Source organism: Mustela putorius, unplaced genomic scaffold (assembly GCF_011764305.1).
Source record: "Mustela putorius furo isolate JIRA1106 unplaced genomic scaffold, ASM1176430v1.1 tig00000695_pilon_pilon_pilon, whole genome shotgun sequence".
Lineage (NCBI taxonomy): Eukaryota > Metazoa > Chordata > Mammalia > Carnivora > Mustelidae > Mustela > Mustela putorius.
The window spans coordinates 926,871-948,003 of NW_025421447.1; the positions used below are offsets into that span (position 1 = coordinate 926,871).

Genomic DNA, 21,133 nt, shown 5'->3' on the forward strand with positions numbered 1-21,133 from the left:
CCCAACCTCCCACCCCCCCACCACTTCAAACCCCTCAGATTGTTTTTCAGAGTTCATAGTCTCTCATGGTTCCCCTCCTCTTCCAATTTCCCCCAACTCCCTTCTCCTCTCTAACTCCCATTGTCCTCCATGCTATTTGTTATGCTCCTCAAATAAAGGAAACCATATGATAATTGGCTCTCTCTGCTTGACTTATTTCACTCAGCATAATCTCTTCCAGTCCCGTCCATGTTGCTACAAAAGTTGGTATTCATCCTTTCTGATGGAGGCATAATACTCCATAGTGTATATGGACCACATCTTCCTTATCCATTTGTCTGTTGAAGGGTGCCACAGGCTTGCCGCAGTTTGGCGACCGTGGCCATTGCTGCTATAAACATTGGGGTACAGATGGCTCCTCTGTACAGACAAAAGATTGATATCCAGGATCTATAAAGAACTCCTCAAACTCAACATACACAAAACAGATAATCATATCAAAAAAATGGGCAGAAGATATGGACAGACACTTCAAATAGCTATCAGACACATGAAAAAATGTTTATCATCACTAGCCATCAGGGAGATTCAAATTAAAATCACATTGAGATGTCACCTTACACCAGTTAGAATGGCCAAAATTAGCAAGAGAGGAAACAACATGTGTTGGTGAGGATGTGGAGAAAGGAGAACCCTCTTCCACTGTTGGTGGGAATGCAAGTTGGTGCAGCATCTTTGGAGAACAATGTGGATATTCCTCAAGAAATTACAAATAGAGCTTCCCTATGACCCTGCCATTGTACTCCTGGGTATTTACCCCAAAGATACAGATGTAGTGAACTGTTGTGTTTTCATTATCATTGTTTTCCATGAATTTTTTCTATTCTTCTTTAATTTCCTGGTTGACCAATACATTCTTTAGAAGGAATCTCTTTCGCCTCCATGTATTTGGATTCTTTAAAATTTCCTCTTGTTATTGAGTTCTAGCTTCAGAGCATTTTTGTCTAAAAATAAGCAGGGAATGATCCCATCTTTTGGTACTGGTTGAGCCTTGATTTGTGGCCCAGGATTCCATGTGTCCTAGGGAACAATGTGTATTCTGTTGCTTTGGAATGGAATGTTCTGAATATACCTTTGATGTCCATCTGGCCCCATTTGTCATTTAAGGCCTTTATTTCCTTTTGATCTTTTGCTTGGATGATCTGTCCATTTCAGTGAGGGAGGTGTTAAAGTCCCCTACTATTATTGTATTATGGTCAATTTGTTTCTTTGATTTTGTTATTAATTGGTGTATATATTTGGCTGCTCCCATATTTGGGGCATCCATATTTAAAATTGTTAGATCTTCTTGTTGGACAGACCCTTTGAGTATGATATAGTGTCCTTCCTCTTTTCTTAATTATAGTCTTTGGCTTAAAATCTAATTGATCTGATACAAGGATTGCCACCCCAGCTTTCTTTTGATGTCCATTAGCACATTAAATTGTTTTCCACCCCCTCACTTTAAATCTGGAGGTGTGTTTGGGGCTAAAATGAGTTTCTTGTGGACAACATATTGATTGGTTTTGTTTTTATATCCATTCTGATATCTTGTGTCTTTTGATTGGGGCATTTAACCCATTTACATTCAGGGTAACTATTAAGAGATATGAATTTAGTGCCATTGCATTGCCTGTAAGATGATTATTACTGTATATTATCTCTGTTCCTTTCTGATCTACTACTTTTAGGCTATCTCTTTGCTTAGAGGACACCTTTCAATATTTCCTGTAGAGCTAGTTTGGTGTTTAAAAACTCTTTTAGTTTTTGTTTGTCCTGGAAGTTTTTTATCTCTCCTTCTATTTTCAATGATAACCTAGCTGGACATAGTATTATTGCCTACATGTTTTTCTCATTTATTCCTCTGAATATATCATGCCAGTTCTTTCTGGCCTGCCAGGTCTCTGTAGATAAATCCACTGCCAATCTAATATTTTTACCATTGTATGTTACAGACTCTTGGCCTGAGCTGATTTTAGGATTTTCACTTTGTCACTAAGACTTGTAATTTTACTATTAGATGATGGGGTGTGGACCTATTCTTAGTGATTTTGAGGGGGGTTCTCTGCACCTCCTGGATTTTGATGCTTGCTCCTTTTGCCATATTAGGGAAATTCCCTGCAATAACTCACTCCAATATACCTTCTACCCCCCTCTCTCTTTCTCCTTTTTCTGGAATCCCAATTATTCTAATGTTGTTTCATCTTATGGTATCACTTATCTCTCGAATTCTCCCCTCACGGTCCAGTAGTTATTTGTCTCTCTTTTGCTCAGCTTCTTTATTCTCCATCATTTGGTCTTCTGTATCACTAATTCTCTATTCTGCCTCATTTATCCTAACCGTATGAGCCTCCAGTTTTTATTGCACTTCATTAATAGCTTTTTTATATCAGCTTGGTTAAATTTTAGTTCTTTTCTTTCTCCAGAAAGGGCTTTTATTTCTCCAGACAGGATTTCACTAATGTCTTCCATGCCTTTTTCAAAACCAGCTAGCACCTTGAGAATCCTTTTGAATTCTAGATCTGACATATTACCAATGTCCATATTGATTAGGTCCCTAGCCTTAGGTACTGCCTGTTGTTCTTTTTTTTTTTGTGTGTGTGTGTGTGTGTGGTGTTTTTCCTCCTTGTCATTTTACCCAGATAAGAATATATGAACAAGAAAATGAAATACTAAGAGGGTGGCAAAGACCCCAGAAAAATGTGCTTTAACCAAATCAGAAGAGACCCCAGGGCGGGGAGAGAAAGGTGGTAAAAAGAAGTTTAAAAAGTTTAAAAAAAGAAAAAGAAAAAAAATATATATTTGACTGGTGAATAGAACAGAGCCACCCACTTAATTTTGGAAGTATTTTTGTCTCTTAGAAGAAACTACCTCCCAAAATTTTAAGCAAAGAAAACCTTTATATATTTATACAAAAATAAGGGTAAACATGATGAAGGGTAGGAATATGACTGTAAAGATAAAAATTTTAAAAAAATTCTAAAAAATGGAGTTGATAAATTGGTTGAAAAAAAAAAAAAAGAAAAAGAAACTGGAGAGAATTTGCTCGTGAAGGAGAGTAGAACAATGCCCTGTGCTAGATTTAGGGTATATTTTGATCTATTAGAAGTTGTATCCCAAAATTCTTAGAAGAAAAATCCCTTTGTGTATACAAAAAATCAGGTTAGATACAATTAAGGATAAAATATGACTACAATAATGAAGATTCAAAAAGATTTTTTAAATGAAATGTATTGTTAAGATACTAGTTTAAAAAAGTTAAAAGAGCAAAGAGTAAAAGTTAAAAAAAATTAGAATAAGTAAAAAATAAAGTTAAAAAAATTAATTAACTTTGCAAGACTAAGGAATCATGGGGGGGGGCATGAATTCCATGCTTTTCTTTCCCCTCGTCTGGAATTCCACTGTTCTCCCTCATAAATGAGGTTGGTCTTGGCTGGATTTCTTGTGATCTTCTGGGGGAGGGGCTGTTTCAGTGATTCTCAAGTGTCTTTGCCTGAGGTGGAATTATACTGCCCTTGCCAGGGGCCGGGCTAAGTAATCTGATCCGGTTTGCTCTCAGGAGCTTTTGTTCCATGAACACTTTCCTTAGATTTATGGAGGATGGGAATGAAAATGGCAGCCTGCCAATTTCTGGCCCAGAGGAGCCGAGAGCTCAGGGCCCCACTCTTCAGTGTGCTCTTGGAGAAAAACTCTCAATCACTCCTGTCTCCCTGGCCTCTGGTTGCACTCTGAGCTCACCCGGCCTGTGATGAGCATCTCTGTCTCTGGCACACAGCCCCATTTGGAGTCTCCAAACCCAGCAGATCCCTGCTGCTCTTCCAGGGGGGTCTCCCCAGATCTGTCACTTTGGGGGTCCCTGCTCAAAGAACAGTGTCCTAACTGTGCTATGGATCACAGTTTAAGATAACCCTGAGTTGAGAGCTCACTCCTCAGCTCCTTCTCTATAGCCAGCTTCCCTGCTCTAATACTTGTGAGCTCTGTGATACTCAGACACCCCCAATCCTTCTGTGACCCCGTGGGTCCTGAGACCACACTACCACATTGTAGTTTGCTGTTCCAATGTTGGGGTCATAGATATTTACAGTTGTTAGTTTTTCTTGTTGGATAGACACTTTAAGTATGATATAATGTCCATTTACATCACCTACTACAGTCTTTGGTTTAAAATCTAATTTCTCTGATACAGGAATTGCTATTCCAACTTTCTTTTGAAGTCCGTTAGCATGATAAATTGTTCTCCATCCCCTCACTCTCAATCTGGAGGAGGCTTTATGTTCAAAATTTGTCTCTTCTAGACAGCATATGGATGGGTCCTGCTTTTTTTATCCAATCTAAAACTGTGTTCCCTTTTATGGGAGCATTCATCCTGTTCACATTGAGAGTAACTATTGAAAGATATGTTTTGTTGACTGTTTCCTTTGCTGTGCAGAAACATTTTATCTTGACCAAGTCCCAAAAGTTCATTTTTGCCTTTTTTTTTTTCCTTTGCCTTTGGAGACATGCCTTGAAAGAAGTTGCTGTGGTCGATGTTGAAGATGTTACTTCCTATGTTCTCCTCTAGGATTTTGATAGAATTTTGCCTCCAATTGAGATCTTTTATCCATATTGAGTTATCTTTAAAAATGAATCTTGGAATACTACATCCAAAACTGATGATGTACTGTATGGTGACTAACATAAATAAACAAATAAATAAATAAATAAATAAATAAATTTAAGTGTCATCATTACTCATTACTTTAGTATCTGTAAAGTCCCTGTTTCTATATATTGTCTCTGTAAACTTCTGGTCTATATTAGTTTTGAGGCCTTTCTTCTTTTATAGAATTCCCTTTAATATTTATTGTAAAGCCATCTATGAGAAGCCCATAGTGAATATCATTCTCAATGGGGAAAAGATGGAGCGCTTTTCCCTTAAGGTCAGGAATGTGACAGGGATGTCCACTGTAACCACTACTGTTCAACAGTCTTAGCCTCAGCAATCAGACAACAACAACAACAAAAAAATAAAAGGCATTCAATTTGCAAAGAGGAAGTCAAACTCTCTCTCTTTGCCAATGACATGATATTTTATGTGGAAAACCCAAAAGACTCCACCTCCAAATTACTAGAACTCATACAACAATTCAGCAACATGAAAGTATAAAAAATCAATACACAGAAATCAGTTGGCATTTCAATGCACTATCAATGTGACTGAAGAAAGAAAAATTAAAGAATTGGTCCCATTTATGATAGCAGTAAAAAACATAAAATAGCTAGGAATAAACCTAACAAACAAAGAGCTAAAGGATCTATAGTCTAGAAACTATAGAACACTTATGAAAGAAGTTGAGGAAGACACAAAGAGAAGGAAAACATTCCATGCTCATGGGCTAGAAGAAAAAATATTATTAAAATGTCTGTGCTGCCCAGAGCAATTTAACTTTCAGTGCGATCCCTTTCAAAATACCATCAACATTTTTCACAGAGCTGTAACAGACAATCCTAAAATTTGTATGGAACCAAAAAGACCCAGAATCATCAGGGGATTATTGAAAAAGAAAACCAAAACTAGGGGTATCACAATGCTAGACTTCAAGCAATATTACAAATCTGTGATCATCAAGACAGCATAATATTGACACAAAAATAGACACATAGGTCAATGGAAAAAAAATACAGAGCCCAGAAATAATCCTTTAACTCTATGGCCAACTAATCTTCAACAAAGCAGGAAAGAATATCCAATGGAAAAAAGAGAGTCTCTTCAATAAATGGTGCTGGGAAAATTGGACAGCCACATGCAGAAGAAAGAAAGTGGACCATTCTTTTACACCATACACAAAGATAAACTCACGTGTTTGAAACATTTCACGTGATGTTGAAAAATGTTCAGCATCACTAGCTATCAGGGAAATACAAATCAAAACCACAATGAGATACCATCTTACATCAGTTAGAATGGCCAAAATTAACAAGACAGGAAACAAATTTTGGAGAGGATGTGGAGAAAGGGGAACCCTCTTACACTGTTGGTGGGAATGCAAGCTGGTATAGCCACTTAGGGAAAACGTATGGAGTCTCCTCAAGATGTTAAAAATAGAGTTACCCCTATGACCCAGCAATTGCACTACTAGGTATTTACCTCAAAGATACAGTCATAGTGAAAAGAAGGGGCACATGTACCCTAATGTTCATAGCAGGAATGTCCACAGTAGCTAAACTGTGGAAGGAGCCAAGACACCCTTCAACAGATGAACAGATAAAGATGTGGTCCATATATGCAATGGAATATTATTTAGCCATCAGAAAAGATGAATACCCACCATTTGTATCAACATGTTTGGAGCTGGAGGGGATTATGCTAAGTAAAATAGACCAAGTGGAGAGAGACAATTATCATATGGTTTCATATCATATGGTTCCATCATATGTGGAACATAAGGAATAGCTTGAAGGGCATTAGGAGAAGGAAGGGAGAAATAAAGAGTGAGGAATTAGAGGAGAGAAAAACCATGAGAGACAATAGACTACAGGAAACAAACTGAGGGTTTTAGAAGGGAAGAGAGTGAGGAGATAGGCTAGCTCAGTGATGGGTACTAAGGAGGTTACATATTGCATGGAGCACTGGGTATTACATGCAAATGAATCATGGAACACTACATCAAAAACTAATGATGTACTGTATGGTGACTAACACAACATAATAAAGTTTAAAAAAAAAAGAATTAACCAAGATTCATGAACTATTTGTAGAAAGTTCAGGTATAATTTTCAAAAAGTTTTTGCCTGAAGGAGAAAGAAATTTGAGGATGAGTTGGGGCAATGTCACAAGGGAAAAGGAAAAGGAGACCAATAGAGGGATGGAATATGCATTACCCTGGTAACTTGTCTGGACCCCAAAGAAAGTCTAAGTTCAAGTTCCAGCAGAGCTATATAGGATTTGTCTGAGAAATGGTGTCAGAGTATGAGGCAGAGCCGTTTTCTTCCCCCTCCTCCTATCACCAACCATGTGACTAGCATGAATTTGATTTCCAAAATCTCTAGGCATCAAGAGAATGAATAGTGGTGGAAAAAAAAAAAAATTCTGGGATGCAAGTAGGCAAGGAAGAGTCTAGAATGGGATGGTGAACAAATTTCTTATTTTAGTTTTTCACTGGAGAAGCAGATGGCAAGGAGAGTAGTTGGGGAGTGGATTGCTCTGGTTAGAGATCCCAGAGCAGACAACTCAGTTGGTGTCAGACGTCAGGAGGTGGAATTAGGGGAGAGGACTCAGGCTTCTGAGTCCCAAGGCAGAGGGACCTCCTAGCCCAGAGGTCAAAACCTTCACTGAGAAAACTCAGTCACGTGGACAGGCCCAGGAGGACCAGGAGCTGGAGGAAGAGTTTGGTCATTTGCTGTCCACTACTGTGCTCTCCTTGGCCCAGGGTCCTTAGCAGCAGCCTTCAGAGGACTGACTGCTGCCCCCTCCACAACAGCCAGAGCCCCCCGAGGGTGGCTGCAGCATCCTGAGCCTTCTGAGGGCTGGCTGCAGCAGCCAGAGCTCTCATGTCTATGATGGTGGGACCTGTGTTGCCTGTGGTGGCTCGTGCAGTAGCTGCCACCCCCAGAGCTATAGAAGCTGCAACCCCCGGAGCTAGAGCTGCAACAGCCCCCAGAACTGACACTGTATCAGGAAGAGACTGGAGGGCACTTTGTGGGACACTTTGGGAAGCACTTGGGGGTGGGGCAATTGGATGGGCCCTTGGGAGGGGGCTGGCACTGTTGCTGATTCTGCTGGCAGGACATCTTGGCAGGCAGGTTCAGGAGCTGAGGGAAAGTCACACAGCAAATTAGACCCAGGACACAGTTTTCCCTTGTTTTACCATTTCTTTAACCTACATTTTAAAAAGCATGTACAAGATAAGCCATGGGGTAATTATCTCTAAAATAGTTGTCAATGCTCTGACATTATCTCATTTGATGCTTAGGAACTTCTCATAAAACAGACATGGCGACCTTCTCTAAATAAAGCACAGAGGACGGCTATATCAACAAAGTAATTCAGTGACTTTAAGTGGGGAAGGAAAACGTGCGTTCACAAATTGTGACTTGAGTCCATGCTCTGCACACTGCCAAATTCTGAAAATACCCCACCTTGGAGCCAGGTCAGAGTGACAGTGCTCTTTGCTGAACAAGAAATAAGGGTTTCCTTTTGGAGGAACTTTGCAGCTGGCTTTTCAACAGATATATATTATTATCATATATTATATGCTATGTATAATATCATATAAATTACCTATACATATAATTATATACAATACATATACATACATTTATATTTGGGTTAACCAGCTTGTATGATGATCCTTGGCATATATATACATATATATAAAACAGGTTACCCAAACCATTCTAGAAATGTAGAAGTGAGGCAAGACCTAACTGTGGGAAGTTGGGATATGCTATGTACCCTTTACAGCACACAGCCTCCTTTGTTTTCCACACCTTAGCACCATAAATTTCAATTTGTTTTTCACTATCCAACTTTGGGGCTTCTGGTGCAGTTGCTCAGACATCCCTCCTGACCTGCTAGCGACACGTGCTGGGGGTAAGATCCATGCATGTCTAGATTTATGCTTCCTCTTTTCTACTGTTTGAGAGTCACTGTGACTCCAGTAGAAACTTTGGGCAAGAGACACGGTTGATTTCACCAAAGTAAACTCTTCCTTCTCAAAGGAAGAAACTTTTAACTTACCAAAAAAACTGAGAAACCTAAAAAGATATAGAACTGATTTTATTTAAAGCACAGGCACACTAATCATCTTGTTGTCTCCTATCTCTCCTGTCTCATAGCTCATCTCCCTTCTTCAGAATTTCTAGACTTTCTGTCCCTCTCTATCTACCCTGCTCAAGGCTCTGCCCTACTTTCCCTTTGCTGTGGTCTGAGCTCCCTCTGTGGAAGGCTCTACTCTCAGTCCCAAGGGACACTTACGGGTGCACAGGCAGCACTGGGTCTGTCAGTACCTCAGGAGAGGAGGGTATGAAGGTGTTCTGACCTGGAGGCCCTTTTTCCTGGCCTTGGGTTTTGCCCTCAGCCTGTGAGACAGGACCTGGGCATGACAGGACTGCCACCTCCTGTCACCCACATGTTCCTGTGACAGGTGGTAACTGGCTGCTTCTTCCTGCCACCTTCCACAGCGCTTGGGGCAGCTGCTCCCAGCTGGTAATAGGACCACTTAGAAATGGGGTAAAGGGTAAATTCTCACATCACCAGCCACCTTATTTTCCTCAGTGATTCCTGACTCTCATTCTCTTTCTTGGGTCTTAGTCCCCCCTCACCTTCCCCTTCTCCCTCCTGCAATGTTAATTCATTAGCTCTAGGCCTCCTAGATTGAACAATGAAACAAAGATGCTTCCAAGCTTTTTCACATATGTTCTTATCACTTTGCCATTGGGAATGTGCATTTGAACAGGCGTCTGTGTCTGTGTCTGTTTCTAAATGTCTCTATGCTCTAGGTGTGTGTTATACTGAGCTCACATTCCAAAACTGATGTACCTCTTAAAATCAACTCGAGGTGGGAAAATTATTTAGGAGTTAGGTTTGGGACTCTGATGTCAGACATGCTGGGCATGAATTCTAACTCTGACACTATTTATATAACTTAGGGCAAATCTTTTAACCTCTCTGCCCTAGTCTCCTCGTCTGTGAAATGGTGACTCTGATAACCTCTGCTTCATGAGTTCGCTAGAAGTGTTAAATGGGATAACATACCTGAAATTCATACAACTTTGCTTTGCACAGTTTATGCACACCAAAAACCATCATTGTCATTTTCCTTAATCAACTTCTTTTTTTTTATTTGTATTTTTCATATTTTTTATTTATTTTTATTTTTTATAAACATATATTTTTATCCCCAGGGGTACAGGTCTGTGAATCACCAGGTTTACACACTTCACAGCACTCACCAAAGCACATACCCTCCCCAATGTCCATAACCCCAACCCCCCTTCTCCCAACCCCCCTCCCCCCAGGAACCTTGTGAGATTAAGAGTCACTTATGGTTTGTCTCCCTCCCAATCCCATCTTGTTTCATTTATTCTTCTCCTACCCACTTAAGCCCCCATGTTGCATCACTACTTCCTTATATCAGGGAGATCATATGATAGTTGTCTTTCTCTGCTTGACTTATTTCACTAAGCATGATACGCTCTAGTTCCATCCATGTTGTCACAAATGGCAAGATTTCATTTCTTTTGATGGCTGTCCTTAATCAACTTCTATATGCATGCTGTGGCAATCAACAGATTTTTTTCTTTTTTTGTCAAGTGCAGCATTTGCATAAGACTTCAGAATTTACAGATAGTTTTTCTATATGACTTAGGTCATCAGCATAAGACCTATAACATGCAGACACACGTGGTGAAGACCTTAACCTGCAGAGGTCTGGTCATATGTTGCCTGAGAATGACTCTTATCTTCCTGCTTATGTCATTAAAAGGCTTACCTATAAAGGGGGCAGTCAGGATATCAATTGCTTGGCTCACACAGGTAAGTCTTATTCAGGGGCTGAGCACTGATTCTTAAGGTAATTGGCCTGAGGGTTCATATGGCTGGTGCCTCTAGCACTGTGGTACTCAAACTATCCATCAGTTTGATTAAGATCTGGGTGAGAACTTAATAGCTTATTAGGAACTTTGTAAGGACTTGTCTGCTTGCCTTGACTATGTGGTGTCAATGACTGATATTCAACTTATTAAGAGAAAAAGTTATTAAGCAAATGGTTACTTTTTAGTCTTCTCTTATCAGGGATTGGGTATGAGATCTAGAGTGGAAATAGAAGGTAAATTAAAAGTACTGCAATATGTCTCACATTGGAAAGTTATAGAAATAACTGTGATTATTTATTTTCTAATTTATTTTGACTGTGTCTATCTATAATCTAGTAGCTGCGTAGTAAATTGTTGAAAGCGTTTAGTTCTTATAGAATCACCCTGCACTTCATACTAAGTTTTATTTTATTTTTATGTTCCTAAACCAGAAACAAGTAAACTCATGAATCATTTTTATACCCATCTAATTATTTTTTGTAACACACATTATTAGATAATAGTCTTAAAGTAGTAAAGAAAGGGTAGTTAATTATTTCTTAAGCCTGGTGGCCCCTAAAACTATAATATAAAAGGAAAATGCAATGTTTATCCACTTCCAAATAAAACTACTCATGTGGAAAAGAACAACATGTAAACAGATTTGAAAGGGAAATGACAGATTAAAATTATAACATATATTCCATGAGTAAGATTAAAATAGTTGATATGCAATTATATTTTACAAATTAACAAGGAGAAAAAATCCCAATGGAAATAATACCAAAGAGATAAACAGGCAACAAAAATGTTAGATTTTTATATATTACCAATAAATGTTTATAAAACCTAGGAAAAAAGACATTTTGTTTTATTCTATCAAATACATGCATTCATATCAAATAGGCAAAGATTTAAAAGTTTTTAAACTGAATAGATGTGGAAGGATAAGGGTGGTATGGATAAAATGTAAATAGGGAATATATTTTACCTTTCTTTAGGGCAAATTATTGGTCCATTCATTCAGATAATATTTACTGATGAATAAAATGATTAAAGCATAAAATGTACATAAGTTTGACCAGACAACTCCAAGTTTAGGACTTCTCTTCTATAGATATTATCACAAAAATGTGAATATCTCAATACTCAAGGATGTTGACTATTATATTTATAATATAAGAATTTGGAAAAACCTCAATACCTATAATAGATTGTAATATAGGCATGCAAAGAAATATATAGTTATTAAAATTACTTTGTGTTTCTATATTTAATCATGAAAAGATATTTCTCAACTGAAGCTGTTGCAGAACACATATGTTATACCACGACAATTAGAAATATTATTTAAGGAGCCCCTGGGTGGCTCAGTGGGTTAAAGCCTCTGCCTTCGGCTCAGGTCATGATCCCAGAGTCCTGGGATTGAGCCCCGCATCATTGGGCTGTCTGCTCAGCAGGGAATTTGCTTTCTTCTCTCTCTCTCTGCCTGCCTTTCTGGCTGCTTGTGACCTCTGTCAAATAAATAAGTAAAATCTTTAAAAAATATTATTTAAAAATAAAACCATATATAATAACAACAAAAACAAACATATATCTAAAAATAGATGTCTCAAAAGATGTAGAAGTGGAGAAAGTTGGAAAACTACTGAAAGACATTAAAGTCTGCCACAGCAAATAGAAGGAGATGTCATGTCCATGATTTGAGGACAACATTGTCTTAAAGACGTCAGTTCTCTCTAACTCAATCTTTGGATTCCATGCAATTCCAACGAAATCACCACAGGAACTTTAAAGGAATTTTACAAGCTGATTCTATGATTAACATAAAAGAACAAAAGTCAAAGAATAGATAAGATACCCATGAAGAAGAACAAAATGTGAGAACTTGACTCACAAAATATCAAGCAATATAAGTTGGTTGAAATGAGGACCGAGGGCTATTGGTGAAAGAATGATGTCAGAGGGTACTGTAATTAAAAATCAACTTGCATACATAATAATACTTGAACCATGTCATAGGCAGGATTACAGAAAAGTGGGGTAAGCAATTCAAAAACGATGGTGCTATGCCAACTGTTTATCCATTTGGGCAATAAGTTAATACCACTACCTCACATAATAAACAAAAGTCAGTTCCATAATTGGGAAGACCTAACGTGGAAAATGAACATTTATTAAAAATTTCAAGAATTATTTTATATAATAACCTTATAAAGATTTGGTTGAGAGGGGTCACCTAAATAATACAAACAAGTGCATGTCAGAGACAAATACAACATAAGCAGAAAGGAGAAAACATTTGGTTATACAAAAATCAAATCATCTTTCATTAAATAATGTCAGAAAGAGTGAAAATCTAAAATATAGATTATGGGAAGATAGTTGCAACACATAAAATTGACAAGTTAATATATAAATAACCTTACAAACCAATGAGAAGAAAGCAAAGAAGGAAAAATGAGGGAAAGTCACAAGAAATCGATTCCCAGAGGGGGAAAACTAAATAACCAACAAGTTCTGAGAAGGCTTTCCAATCTTGAGAGGAATCAGAGAAAAGCAAGAAAAAGCCATAATGGTATCCAATTCCATACCCATTATATTAGCAAGAAATTAAAATCTTGACAGTATTTATTATTGGAACCACTGTTGAAGGACAGAAATTCCCATAACCTCTGGTAAGAATATGCATTTGCATGACTTTGAGGAGCAATATGTCAATATCTAGTCAGGCTAAAAACAGACAACTTGAAGACCCACCAATCCCACTCCTAAATCTATGGACTGGATACAAAAAGGTATGTGTGAGAATGTTCAAAAAAGCAGGATTATTTATAGAGCTGGCAGCAAGACAAACATCCAACTGCAGGTGAATGCATAGGTAAAGTGTGAGTACTTTTACATTAAAATAGCATACAATAGTGAAAATAAATGAAATGAGATAGAGTCAGCTATATCTATGTAGGTAAATGTAGCAAAGACATGGGGTATGTTTTCACATTTAGAAAGTTAAAAATACGTTATAATTAATGCTAAATAAATTATAAAGAAAATATAGTTTAGTTAAATACAAATAAATTCTATTGAAGTGCAAGTGGATGTTATATTTTTAAAATTTTATTATAAATAAATTGTAAGTTAAAATAAATACAGTAAGGCATATAAAATACACAGGAAGGAAAAATAAAAAATATGGAATAGTGAACATCTCTAGGTAGAAGAGATATATGAGGGGGATGGTTTTAGTTATCTTTAGAATGTTTTATTTTTTAAATTTGAATAGAGAATACATATACCATTGTTCATTATACTATTAAACATCTGTATAAAATATTTTGTTTAAAAAACTATACACAAAATTTTATATATACTTATAAAGTAAGGTATTAGTTCATTATACATCATATATATTAAAATATTCAAAAATTTGCCTTTGTATTTTGTCTTACAAAACATCTTCTTTCTTTCTTTCTTTCTTTCTTTCTTTCTTTCTAAGATTTTATTTATTTATTTGACAGAGAGAGAGATAGCGAGAGAGGGAATACAAGCAGGGGGAGTGGGCAGAGGGAGAAGCAGCCTTCCCACCAGGCAGGGAGCCTGATGCGGCACTCCATCTTAGAAGCCTGGATCATGACTGAGCCACCTAGGTGTCCCCAAAACATCTTATTTCATATGTATGTATTTATATCTATTTTTCCTTGAGATTTCTTTAGCTATGTTTATACTAGGAATTTTTTTTTTCTATTCTGAAATAAAATAAATACTTGGCTCTAGGTACTTTTTCCTTTATTACTTAATTTTCCCCAAAATGTTTAACTACTTAATCCCATGGAACTCATCTTTGCATATGATGTTAAATGAAGATTTATATTTCCTTTTCAATTAAGCAAATTCCCTAGCTCTATATATTGAACAATAATCTTTCTCCTATTGATTGACACCTGCTTTATCACATTTTAAATCCTTGTATGAATTCTTCTATTGTATTCAGTTATCTGATTTTCACCAGTCTCAAGTATGGGTCTAGCTGTGTAAGTCACAGACAGAGAGGAGTACTTTGCCAGTCTGGGAATTGTGGTAGGTGGAGAAGATAACTAGACTGCTGAGAGACAAAAGGAATAAGGAATTTCCTAGTATTAGGACCTCAGGACCCTGTTCTCTTAATTCTTCCCCAGGAAGGAGCTGGCTAGATGTCTGCCTGAGTTCAGGGATTCCCAAAGTCATCCACAGGAAATGGTGAGTAAATGAGATCAGCTGTGTCACCTAAGCAGGTCCCTCTGCAAGTGTGGGTCAAATGATGTACTAACACTTCCTGTGACCAAACATCCATCACAGTGGAATGAACAACTGGTCTTGAGCCATTTCATCCCTTGTCTAAGAGAAGATTATGGAACTAGGTGTGACCTTAGAGTGATCTACTATGAGAAAGACATCACTCACATTACAGATAAGGGGAAGACACTAAAATGATGTCCATGAGAGCAGGAGACAGAGACAAATCTGCTAACTTGTGGGATCCATCATCAGAAGAAAATTACACCTGCATGTGAGACTGTTCCCCTTCCCCCAGTGACCATGCAGTGGTCAGAAGTGTGTTTAGAAAGTTAGAAGAAACAACAAATGTCAGGCAGGGAATGGGGAGGACCAGGCTCCCTTCACATGCTGTGATCAGTCAACCCACAGGACTGACAAATGTGCCATAAGACCAAGTCTGGCATTGTGACTCTTTCTCACACTGGATATCCTAATTTCCAAACTGAGACTGGGTTTGTGCTTCAAAATAACAAATCACAGGGCACCTGGGTGGCTCAGTTGTTAAACGTCTGCCTTCAGCTCAGGTTGTGATCCCAGGATCCTGGGATAGAGCCTCAAATTGGGCTCTCTGCTCAGAGGGAAGCCTGCTTCTCCCTCTTCTACTCCCCCTGCTTGTGTTCCCCTCTCTCACTGTGTCTCTTTCTGTCAAATAAATAAAATCTTAAAAAAAAAAAAAGACAGATTACTTTCCTTTATTTGAAAAGAGCTGTAAAGTCACTAGGTCTTCCTGGACCTTTAGGAATTAGAAGATCCTTCCAATAAACACATAGTAGTTTTTTAAAAATATTTTATTTATTTATTTGTTTAACAGACAGAGATCACAAGCACTCAGAGGTGGGAAGCAGGCTTCCTGCTGAGCAGAAAGCCCGATGTGGGGCTCAATCCCAGGACCCCGAGATCATGACCTGAGCAAAAGGCAGAGGCTTAACCCACTGAGCCACCCAGGCATCCCACAATAGCATAATATTAAAAAGTTCTATTTGTGTGACAACTATAAGCTAAGCTTGGTTAATCTGATGGTTCTAGTCAAACTGTTTAACATCCACCTGCTTAACGAAGTGCTTAGGGGAGCAGAGAAGGCTTTATAGAAGGATAATATTTTAAGTGGGCCTTCAAGGAGGGAATAGAATTACAAAATGTCCAGATGGCAGGGAAGGAATTGGACTTCAGACAGTAGAAGTAATGCTGCTAAGAGTAGTGATGGTGGCAGTAGTTGTGGTACTGAGAATGGTAGTAGTAGTAATAGTAACAGCAGTGCCAATACGATGGCAATAACATTAGGAGCTACCCTTTATTGAGGATGTAAAATGTTCTAGATACCAAGCTACAGATAGTAAATTCTACGACTTCACAGATAAAAAGGCATCAAGATGATAAGCAAGTCTGAGTTCACTCTATGTAAAGTGAATTGTTCAGTGCGGCAGGGGGCTGAGGTTTCTTGGGGCACTATGAAGGGCTAACTTTAGAAACTAAGTTGGAAACATTTTCTATTAGGTCTTAAATATAAGACTTAAGAAGCATGTGCTTTATTCTGTACAGAGCCCCTGCTTCTCAGAAGTAGAGTTACAAGTTTATGCATGTGGCATAGGGACTGTGTTTGGAGGAAAAGCGTATTGAGGTTTTAGTGGAACCAGAAGAGGAAAAAAGAGGCAAGATTTGCTGGAAGGTGAATGTAACAGCAATTTTTACTTCTGGATGTACCTGGACCTAAATGAAGTACAGGAGAGGTGAGCAGGAAATGTGTATTTTCAAAATATGTCTATTTTTTCTTCTTTTGTTTTGTTAATATGATTTTTATCTTTTTCTTTTCTGTGTGTGTGTATGTATGGTAGAAGAGGAAGGATATTTGGTGGGTAAATTAAGAATAGCAGAATGAGTACACAGAGGAAGGGGAATATGCAGAGATGGAGTTAAGGCCCCAAATGTGACCAGAAACTCAACATTTATGTTTACAAAAAGACACCAAACACTGAATCACAGCAATCTGCTTCAGGGCCTGGTACAAAACAGAATGGGAAGCATTTGTCTTTCATACTCTACCTCCATTAACCTCAATTTAGGCCAGAGTGCTCCTCTGGCCCCTGAGGTACCAAGGCCACTGCCTGCAGAGGACAAGGTAGAGGAATACAGTGGCAACCCAAGTAGGAAACAATCATTCCAGAATCAGATGAGTAGATTCCCAGTTTTATTGTTTCACATCAGTGAGACAGCACCGTGTGAGAAGTTGTGACATAGAATTGCTTAGGGCTTTGACATGGGAATAGAATTCAAGGCCAGTACACAGAGATGCAGGAGAGGGTCAGTTTCTAGACCACAGGGTTGCCATATTGTCTTTGCATGTTCAGTCTTCTCTGGGAATTCTCAGACTCTGAGGCAGGCCTAGCAGAAGAAAGATGATGTTCTTAGCAGTTTGTGCTTCCAAGTCTGCTCTCCTTGCCTCAGGGTCCCCATCAGCAGCAGCCTCCAGAGGACTGACTGCTGCCTCCTCCACAGCAGCCAGAGCCCCCCGAGGGCTGGCTGCAGCATCCTGAGCCCCCTGAGGGCTGGCTGCAGCAGCCAGAGCTCTGGTGTCTACGACGGTGGGACCTGTGTCGCCTGTGGTGGCTCAGGCAGCACCCGCCACCCCCAGAGCTACAGCAGCCACCACCCCCAGAGCTACAGCAGCTGCCACCCCCAGAGCTGGAGCCACAGCAGCCCCCAGAGCTAACACTGCAGCAGGAAGAGACTGGGGGGCACTTTGGGGGACACTTTGGGGGGCACTTGGGGGTGGGGCACTTGGGAGGGGGCTGGCACTGCTGCTGGTTCTGCTGGCAGGACATCTGGGCTGGCGGGGTCAGGAGCTGAGGGAGAGAGTTACACAGTCAGACCCAGGACCCAGAGCCCCCTGCCCCACTCCTTCCTGTCTGCAATTTCATTTCCAGTGCCTTTATTTGATGAACAGTTTAAATGGAGTCCTGGTTAAGCCAACAGAGAAACTTTAATTATTTCTACCAGTTCTCTGAATGCTCTCATATCATCTCTGAAGTGCTTCATCTGTTATATAATTAGAGAACTGAAGTCAAAATATGCTAAGGAAAAGTGCTCAAAATCAAACATCTAGAGGAGAAATTCTACAGCAAAAATCACGGAAATACTTAATCTAGGCAGCAGTTTAGAAATGGAATTGCTTCTTTGGGGAAAACAGTCATTCCCTCTTGGAGAACTTTCTAGATATCCTGGTCCAGTAGGGACATAGCAGTTCACACCCGCAAAGGACATTGGAGATTGGCTGGAAGAATGAGCTGAGGCAAAAGATAACTTACTGTAAACTGGGACTTGCACCAGGCCTCTGACTGGTCCCAGTGCTCTGGTATCCTGCACACACTCACCTCAAACTAACACCTCAGCATCAAGATTTGAGTTGTTCTACTCTAACTCTGAAGCCCTTTTGTCTGAGTGCTTAAATAAGTCAGTCAGCTGTGATTTCCTCTCTGCTGGCTGAGTGTCCCTGTTCCCATCTTTACTTTTCCCGGGAGGGATAGTTACGCTTTCAAAGATCAGCCTCCCTTTTGACAACAGTTGCAGCTTGGTAAGGTGGTAGATGCTGCAAATTCTTCCAACCAGAGACCAACAACTACAGATCAGTTTGTTTTTTTCTAGAGTACTGTCAACTCACTCACACAGTTGCTCCTGCTCATGTTCCCAGCCTTCCTTGCTCCTTGCCCGTCCCTCAGTGTCCCTGTGGCTTGTTCTTTGCTAACAGGAACCCAATCTCATCCTCTACTCACTGCCACCCCCCCCCAACACACACACACACACATGCACTGCAAAGGCCCTAATCCCCCCTGCCCCCTGCCCCCTGCTCTGGTCTGAGCTCCCTCTGTGAAAGGCTCTGCTCTCAGTCCCAAGGGACACTTACCGGTCCACAGGCAGCACTGGGTTTGTCAGCACCTCAGGAGAGGAGGGTATAGAGGTGCCCTGACCGTGAGGCCCTTTTATCCTGGCTTTGGGCTCTGCCCTCAGCCTGTGAGACAGAACCTGGGCATGAGGGGACTGCCTCCTGCCACCCACATGGTCCTGTGACCGGTGGTGACTGGCAGCTGCTCCCTCCCTGCCTTCCTCTATGGGAACTCAGGATAGCTACTCCCAGCTTGTAATAGGGCTGCTTAGAAAAAGTGGGGAGAGAATAACTGTAATCATCCCCCACCTTACTCTCCCACTGTCCCTGCTGGATACATGCCTGGCTCAGTTTTGGAGCTTGAGTTTCCAAAGTCTATTTTCTTGCCTCTCATATCTTAATTTAATGTTTCAGTCTAGTTTAACCAAGTTTCATAGAATCCTCTAACTCTTTATTACCTTATATGTGTGTGAGTGAGTGAGTGAGTGTGTGTGTGTGTGTGTGTGTGTGTGTATCTGCAGATATGTACGTTTGCCTTAGCAACCAAGAAACTACTTTAGGAGTCAGACCCAAGAAAGAATCCTGGCTCTGCCACCTATTATTTCTATGACCTTGTGAAAACTACCTCATCCTTCTTGTTCTCAGTTTTGTCCACCTACAATAGAGATAATATAAAAATTACATCTTGGTGGGGGTGTATGTTTATTTGAGAGTCAGTGAGCTAACGCAAAGAAAGTTTCTAGTAGAGAGTTTATAACATGCTATAATTTCTAAAGAAATGCCAACACATTATTTCTTTCTTTCTTTCATTTATTTAATTACAATTGTATTTTAAAGAAAGTGAACCTGGTTAGGAAAATACAAGACCCTTTTTGTTTTGTTGAGATTATGGGTAGGTTTTACTAAGACAGTGTGAATCAGGAATAAGGTTTTATAGAGGAGGGACAGAGGGAAGACCTGGCCAGTGAGACTGAGAATTCAGATTTCCAGGGGTCATGTGGGAAGGCTGAAGTGAAATCCACAGAGGAAAAAGAGGAAAGGCAGCATGGAAATAGTGAGACGGTAGAAGGGTAGTCACTGCCCAGCATAAAGCAACCAAGGGAAAGACCCCTAGTGACGTGGAGGCCAGAGGACATTTAAGAACAGAAGTAATACATCATACAACTTTTTGTCTCTTTCTGTTTCATAAGCTTCTCCTAACTCCTATTCTCAATTCAATTATATAAACACAGGATTTTCTTGGAAGTAATATTGATATTCTCACATTTTTAGAGGATAAAGAAAAGGGCCAGAGTTAATATCTGGGTTGATAGCAAGTCAGACAACAAGAGCCCCATCTATGGCTGTGCAAGGTTATTAAATAACTAAACCATTTATTAGATGAGAAAGAATAAAAGCTAGGGAGATTGTATGAAGAAATTCTACTGCCCTCCAGTCTTGGGAAGAACTCTGGGATTTCCTAGACCCTGAGTGGATGTTGATTCCATAATATCTAGGTTACTTGTTGTGGTATGAACCCTACTATTATGTGGTTGAGGAGTGTGTGTGTGTGTGTGTGTGTGTGTGTCTATGTGTACTTCTATTTAGAGATATTACAGAGACAATGAAAGAGACAACATATGTGACTATGCATATGTGGGTGTGCATAAATACACATCTGTATATCTTACCATGTTCCTTTCAGCATCTGGTATCCCCTGGTGTCCAGCCTTCTCTGAATTGTTTTTTTTTTTAAAGATTTTATGTATTTATTTGACAGAGAGAGAGAGCACACACAAGCAGGGGGAGCACCAGGCAGAGGGAGAGGGAGAAGCAGGCCTCCTACTGAATAAGGAGCCAGAAAGGTATCATGACCTGAGCCGAAGGCAGATGCTTAACCAACTGAGCCACCCAGGTGCCCCCCCTGAATTGTTTTGCCTCTTGCCTGCCATGTTTCCCGTTTGTTCTGTTCCTCCATAGGTTTCAGTTCCTCATTGATTTCTAATCCTCATTGAATTTTACCCCTCTCCCTCAGGAATAATTACCCAAGACCATTAAGGATGTTTCTTCTTAGAGTCCCCTGGGTCCTTGATGAGCTCCAATCTCTACTGATTGGTGGTTGAGGCCTTTTCAATAGTACCCTTGCCATATCTCCAATTTTGGTTTTGCTATCTCCCTTTAGAAATATTCTTAAGCTAAAATAGCTTATTTTTTCTACTTTGAATTTATCCTACCTGTTAAGTTTCCATGATTTATTCCATAATTCATGCATTTCTAAAACTGTGTTGTTCAAATGTAACTTGATGTGATAGCCTGTATGAGTCTTTTCTCTCAAATACATTTAAATAAACACTCCTTAAATCCCCAGCTTGAGTCTTACATTTCTATATT

At 39.5% G+C, this 21,133-nt stretch overlaps 1 long non-coding RNA gene across 1 annotated transcript; it reads right to left on the reverse strand.

The window, feature by feature from the left end:
• Positions 1–17,049: 17,049 nt before the first annotated feature.
• On the reverse strand, positions 17,050–18,852 carry LOC101673300. Its single transcript, XR_201383.1, has 2 exons — positions 18,785–18,852; positions 17,050–17,726 (listed from the first exon to the last, which is right to left on the reverse strand). It is a non-coding gene; the product is annotated as an uncharacterized LOC101673300 (long non-coding RNA).
• Positions 18,853–21,133: the final 2,281 nt, after the last annotated feature.